We start from the raw sequence: 8,059 nt of genomic DNA, 5'->3' as shown, positions 1-8,059 counted from the left end.
CATAAAAAATTATCACTATAAAAATAATTTACAAATCTAGATAAAATGCTTAAAATATAAAAAAATAATATTCTTAATTATAAGATATCTCTACCAATTCTTTATAGTAGTAAAAATTCTTTGAGAAAAGTAAGAAAGATTTTTTTATATTTACTATTTAATTTTAAATTTAAATAAAATATAATACTTCTTATTTCCTACACCTCTTGCAGTAAAAATAATATAATAATAAAATAGTAAAATAGTTATTAATAAATAATTTATTTTAACTTAGCCAAAATATTCGAATTTTCTCAATACTATAAAGTTATAAAAAATATGTATTAGTATTATTGAAATATATATAAAATATTTAATGATATGTAATTCTAAGAAGTATATATTTAGAACTAGTAGAAAAACCGTTTATATATTTAGATATTGAAAAATTCACATAAAAGTCGACATATATCAAAAAATAAAATATACATAATTTTCATAGCTTATCTATAGATTATTTAAAATTAAATATTAAAATATATAGAATCCCTACAGTAAAACAGAAAAATACTTAAATATCAGTTTAAAAAATTATAGTAATCCTGATAATATGATATTTTGAAAATATAAATAATATCTTAAAATAAAATTATATATAACAGACAAAATATTAAAAAATAAGCTTATAATTGATATTAAGTTTTAGAAATATTAAAACTAAATTATATAATAGCATAATATCTAAAAATATAATATAAATAAAAAATTGAATATTTAATTCTATACTAATAATACAGGAACTTTAGTTATAAAAAAGCTTTAATATTATTAATATATAGATAATAATTAATATACTAGAAAGACTAGTGTAGACAAAGATTTTAATCGATTATATTATATAAATAAATCTAATAAACCAGCCATAGATAAAATAGTAATTAAATTTATTAAGTTAGTTCTATTATATAAAGATCATGGGCAGACATTATGTATGATTATATAGAAAAATTATATCTAATAATATTTCAATATTATAAAATTGATCTCTGAGCTCTGAGCTATTATGAAAGATATCTAAAGAATCAGAAAATATAATTGAAATATCCTTTTCATACTTTATAATCAGAATTATTATATTAAAAGCATAAATAGAAGAAATCTAGTAATCCATCTTTTTACAAAAAAAATCAATACAAAGTATAGTTATTTTATAGATATTCAAGAATTACTTATTATTATTATTATAGAAATATTTGATTAAGAAGTAATATTATTACTTTAAAATAAATTTTTAATTATAAAGTCTAATATATGTTAATTTTAAGATCTTTTTTATATTTTATAATATTAGAGATTGCTCCTTGATCCCAAGAATATATTATCTATTAGATAAGAAGAAATAGCTAATATTTAAATAAAAATCTCAGGGTCTGAGATTTTATATATATATAGTAATTAATTAGTAGATAATAATAAGACTAGATAGCTGAGTTCTCTGGAAAGAACCTGTCCTATAATATATAATATATTTATAAAATTAATTTTATAATAAATTGATTAGATAAAATTATTTGTAATATTTAATTTTAATAAACTAGTTAAATTTAAATAATTTTATAAGATTTTTTTTTCTAGTAAAGTTAGAGCTTCAAGTATAAGATCTAGATCCTATATATAAATAATTTTTAATATAATAATCTAATTAATTTACTACAGTAACGAGAATTTATTAATTAGATCAATTAAAATATTATTGTTTATAAAGAGTTTAAAGTCATAAACTACAAGATTATAATCAGATAAGTTTTTTCAGAATAATGATATACTTTTTATCATATATTCTATATATATATATAATTACCCCCTGGGTCAAAGTCTTAGAGATAAATATAATATAAATAAAAGAAATAATATTCTGAAATATTAATATAAACTAATTAAATATTTAGTTATTATTAATATTTATTATTTGACTACCACGCTGACAGATATTATATATATAAATTAAAGTATTGTTGGAAAAAGAAATTTAAGAAAATTATTTATATTAATAATAAAATTTAATAAAAAATATATTATTAAACGTTATCTGTACAGGAATCTTATCTAATAATAATGAACTTAATATTGAAATTTATATATGAATTGGTCTGTTTTACAAATTTATAAATAATAAAATTATATATATATCATTATTATTATTAATATTTAGCCTGTATATACTATATAGAAAATTATAAGAAAACTTTATAATTTTTGTAATCAAAAGTATTATATGTAAAGAAATCTTCTAGTATTATCTAGAACCATTATAATTAATATATAAAATATTATTATTATCTCATATAGCCAAGATCAGCTAATCATATCATATAACATAAAATTATATTTGTTTAAGAATCGAGAAAAGGACCAAAATAAGAATTATTATAAGAATTATAATTTCTTTTAAATACTAAGCAGTCCTATAATAATTAATCCTATAATTTATTAAAAATATATTACAATTCAAAATACTAGATAGAATCAGTTTTAGATTATTAAAATATTAATCTATAAATAATTCTACTGAGAGGTGCCTGACTCTATTATTATTATTATTATTAATAAAATAATAAATGCTTATAATAAATTTTTATAATATAGAACCCCTGGCTGCCCAAATTAATAAGATTAAACCATAAACTACTATTCAAATTATAGTTATATAAATCCTGATAATAATAAAAGCAAGAATTCTTTGAATCTTAAATTTAATTATAACAGTAGTACTTAATCTAATAAGTTTCTCTATTTTAGATAAAATCAAGCCACAGGCTCCATACCTGGTAGTACTCTATTTATTTCTTTAAACTTCAGTCTTACGACTATATTTCCCCCAGAATCCAAATAACTTTAATTTCTTATAAGATACCGAACAGATTATAATAAAAATACTATTTATTCTCTAAATAATTCTGGATCTAATATTCCAGTAAAAGTATATTTATTAAGACTTTCTAGAGGTCAAAATCCACGAAAATTTATACTTCATTATCTTTTAAAATTATCTATATTGCTTTCCCAGAATTCATTTATATTATGTAACTATAATGTTATAAAAGCTGGTAAAGGAATTATATAAAAAAATAATTATACATAAGAATTTATATATACAAATATATATTCTACTAGGAAATATCAATAATTTTGAAAATTATAAAAAGAGTAATAACAGATATAAATCTTTGAAAACTATCTTTTTAAATTTTTCAGATACTGTAATTATATTTATAGTATCTATAATAAAAAACTTTTCTCTGGATATAATTATAAAAGATTTTATAAAAGATAAAAATACTATATATTTATAATAAATTTACCAGGTTAAGCTGATTAAATTTATTATAATATTAAAAAGTAAGAGCTCTGCACCTGTCTTACTATAATATTTATATTTGGAAATAATATAATAAAGATTAGTATTAATCTTTAAATTATACATATCTAACTAGCCTGATGAAATATATATCAAAAAATGATACTTATTCGCCAGAAAATATTATTAAGTTAAAAAATATAATTAAATAAGTAATTGTTATTATACTAAGTAACTTTATTGAATTATCAGATTCTACTGGATAGTAAGTTAGAATACTTTCTAATTTTATTATTTTATTAAAAATTTATTGATGGAGTTCTATTTATTAAAATTAATTTTAAGTTTATTTTATAGTTTTAATTATTTAATTATAAATAATAACTACCCAGATACTTGTATTATACTTTTTATAGATATAATAATTATACAAGTACTAGCTATTATATAATATTTATAATAAAATTGAAATAATTCTTTATTAAATCTATTTTTAATATAAAAACAGATTTTGAATTATTAATAAGAAGATTTTATATCAGCCTAGACTTTTTTATTTATAAGAAATAATAATTAAAATAATTATTAATATCCTGACTAATATATAATAATTATTATAGTTATTATATAAATTAATAATTAAATCTATTATTATATCTAATCCCTGTACATAACCTGAGAATATATATAATATTTTTTTTTATTTATTTATTACATATTACTTTACCAGCTTCATTAATTTTATTAATTTTAATAATATCTAGTACCCTGTTTTTATAGATTATATTATATTAATATTTATTAAGGTAATGGATATCCTAACTAGTATGATCATAAATATAATAATAATAATAGAATAATGAAGAATAAAGATTTATATTAATTTATAATAAATATTAGCTATTCCTATTCTAATATACTTGTAAACTAGAAATATAGAGATAATTCATAAAAATAATAATATTTAATATAATAATATTAGTCTATGCTTTTATTGAATATTTATAATAATTAATATTTATAAAAAACTTCTTAAAAATTATTTAAAATATTTATGTACTTTTATAACAAGGCACTCAGCTAGTCTTTAAATAAATTGAATCTAGATATTTAACAAATTTTATTTTAATTATAATATTCATTTACTTCACAGACAGCTAGAAGATAGATTTTACCTATTAAATTATATTTGATAATAATTGAAAAATTATTATTATATAATCAATAATATTTATATGAATTATTTATCTTCTACTTATATAACTAGTAAAACTTGTTTATTAATATAACAATAATAATTTTTATTCTCTGGTTCTACGTGCCTGGTAATATATAGATATTTAATTTAAGAAATTAATTAATAGACTTTTATCTTGATAATTATTCTGGAGTTTATCTAATTCCTTATTAATAAATTAGAAAAATAAATAGAATTTAATATCTTATTATTTCCAGAATAATCATTATTTCTAACATAATAATAATACTAATCTCATAGCTATAATAATCACTACTTATATGCTATAAATTAAAGTGATAAGAACTAAAAGTCTCAACAAAACTAATTTAATAATAATAATTAATAAAATTAATAGAATAATAATAAGCAGTATTCTCAATAATAGAATAACAGGTGATAAAATAAAAATTAATAAAAAAAATTAATAGAATTATAGAAATCAATAAGAAAACTAGAGAAATATATAAATTTATATGAACTTATAATATATTATTCCGGGATAATGATAATAATAATAACGTAACTCCCGGCCGCGCCGGCCACCCACCTACTACACACCCAATGTATTTCTATTTATATATAAATACCCTCTCTCCTCCCCTCTACTTGAAGCTATTTAACCACTAACTATGCCACCAAAACAGTCTAAAGCATTAAAAGATGTAGTGAAGCAGGAGAGTAGGATTCTACTTATTATTAAAATTATAAAAAAATATTAAATCAATAGTATTTATAATGTTATATATTTTTTTGCTGTCCCACACTCTACTTTATAAAATTAATTACATGGTACTTTATTTATTCAAGAGACTTCTAATAGTATTTAAAAAATGATTTTTAATAAAAAAAAATATCTTATATAATAAATCTTATTATTAAATTAATATAAAATACCTCCCTGATTTTCTTAAATATAAGATATGGCTAATATTCTATTCTTTAAAAAAATATTTTTAAATCTTAAAATATTAATTGAAATTGGATCTCTTGCTTTGTTAAATAATATAATTAACTAAAGTAAAGGTTTACAAGGCGCTATAATTATTAATAAATTAAATATAAGAATTTTAAGATAATATAAGAATAATTTAATTTTATCTAAATAATAATTCTCTAACACGGGATCCAACCAGATAATATTTATAATTTTAATAAAACAGGATTTATAATAAATATTATTAGAACTCCACAGATTATTACCAGATATGAGATTAAAAATAAGCTATTATTTATATAATTAGAAAATTAGAAATAAATAATTTTAATCAAATATATTTAAGTCTTTAAATTTTTTATTTTTAATTCTGATTTTTAAAGGCAAGGTGTATCTGCAAATATAATTTTAAAATATTAATCTACTAGCAGATTAGAGGATTAAAATTAATAATAATAATTAGATTACTAATTTTATTAATTTATAATAACTTAAAAAGTATTTTATTTTATTAATTATATATTCTACTAGTTAATCTTGATTACTTATTTTAAACAGCTATGAAAGTTATTTAATTCTTGAATTTTATAATTTTTATATATAAAATAATATTATATCTATCTGTATACTTCTATATTTATTTTATCTATTTTAATTTTTTAATATTAGCTGTTTTAGTCCTTTTAAATATATATATAGCTGTCTAGTTGAGAATAGGATATATTTTAGATTTAATTATATTAATAAACTAGATTTTCTTAAATACTATTCTCAGATATAATTTAATACTTGAAATAAATATAATATAATTAGTAGTTTTAGAGCTACTAGTCTTATTTTTTTAAATCCTGATCAAGTACTTAAAGAGCTGGGAATTTAATTATAAATATTAATTATTTTAATTAGTTAGATAACTAGTTCAGTATTTTAGATTTTTTATAATATATAGTAACTTCAAAAGCATGAATCCGCGCTTACAGAAATTTTTAATAAATATATTAGAGATTTATCTTTACTTATAAAAGTACCCATAAATCAAATTATCAAGAACTACAAGTTAATAATAAATAATATAATAATTCTAGCAAAGAAGAACTGGAATTTATATATTATATATAAAAAACAACTCCAAAAAAAGAAGTAATTAAAATAATAAATAATCTTTTAAAAAGATATTTTAATTTAGAAAGTAAGAATTAAATTATAATAACTAAAGAAGATTTAAATAAAAAAGATAGTATTTTAATTATTTACTTAAATATTTTTCTGCTGTAGTGAGTGCCATATAATTAACCACAGAAGAAATCAATATTTAAATCTCTGTAATAAATAATAATATATAGGCTTTGTTAATAATAATGTTATTTGAATAGCTTCATTCTTGCTTGTGTTAGGTGTGTAGTAGGTGGGTGGCTGGTGCGGGCGGGTGGCCGGCGCGGCCGGGAGTTACGTTAATGACTGTTATTAATAATACTAGAGAGTATATTATAATGTTATTATAAATAATTATAGGAAAGATAACTATTATAATAAAACTAAAAAATAATTAAAAAAATTATATTATTATAAAGATGAAAATTATTAGCTAAATAGATATAGCAAGAGTTTCTAGGTCTATAATAAAATAATATAAAAAATCTAAATTAATTAACAATATAAATAATTTAAAATAATATCTAATATTATCACTGTACAGAGTTTCTTGTTAAATAATATAATGTATATCCTATGTAAAAAAATATCCAGAATAATATTAATATATTATATTAAGTTTTTTATTTATATTATTAATTTTAATATTTATTATTTATTAAATCTAACCGGAGGCTGCTCTTTTAGGGATTAGTATTATATTATTATAAAAATTATTTTTACTTTTATATTAGAAAATATATAGCTATGTTTTTTACAAAAAAATATATAATAAATATTATGAATCATTAATTCATAAAAAAGCAACTTTTAAATATGTATATTCTTAAATTTATATTGATATAAATTTATGATATTACAAATAGTTTTATAAGTACTGAATATATACTGTTTAATATTTAGTTTATAACTTAATAATAAAATTAACTAATTTTTGTAAAGATTATACTAGAAATTGTTTAATTTATGATTTTAAAGTGAATTTATCAATTAAATCTAATATTCTGGACTTTATAGACTTTATTATCAATTAAAATTAATTAAAAATAAGTATTATTAGTTATAACTATATAATAATCTTTATTACTATTATTTCTAAATTAAATTATTATCTTTGATCATGTCCAGTATTTGCCAGTAAATATTTTATAATTAAATTTTACTTAATAATACTAGGACTTGACTGCTAATAAAGATTATTTATTTAAATTAAAAAATTATTTCTAGTATTATGTTATTTATATATATAATTAATATATTTTTTATGTAATAATCTATAATAATATAACTAGTTCTATTATCATTAATTATAAGATCTAATTAGATAGTTTTACTGAATTTAAAGCAGCTAGTATCTATTGTATATTTAATATAGATCTAAAAAAGTCCGATAACT

Source organism: Aspergillus vadensis (assembly GCF_003184925.1).
Source record: "Aspergillus vadensis CBS 113365 unplaced genomic scaffold BO88scaffold_4, whole genome shotgun sequence".
Taxonomy (NCBI): Eukaryota; Fungi; Ascomycota; class Eurotiomycetes; order Eurotiales; family Aspergillaceae; genus Aspergillus; species Aspergillus vadensis.
This window is presented reverse-complemented; position numbering follows the sequence as displayed.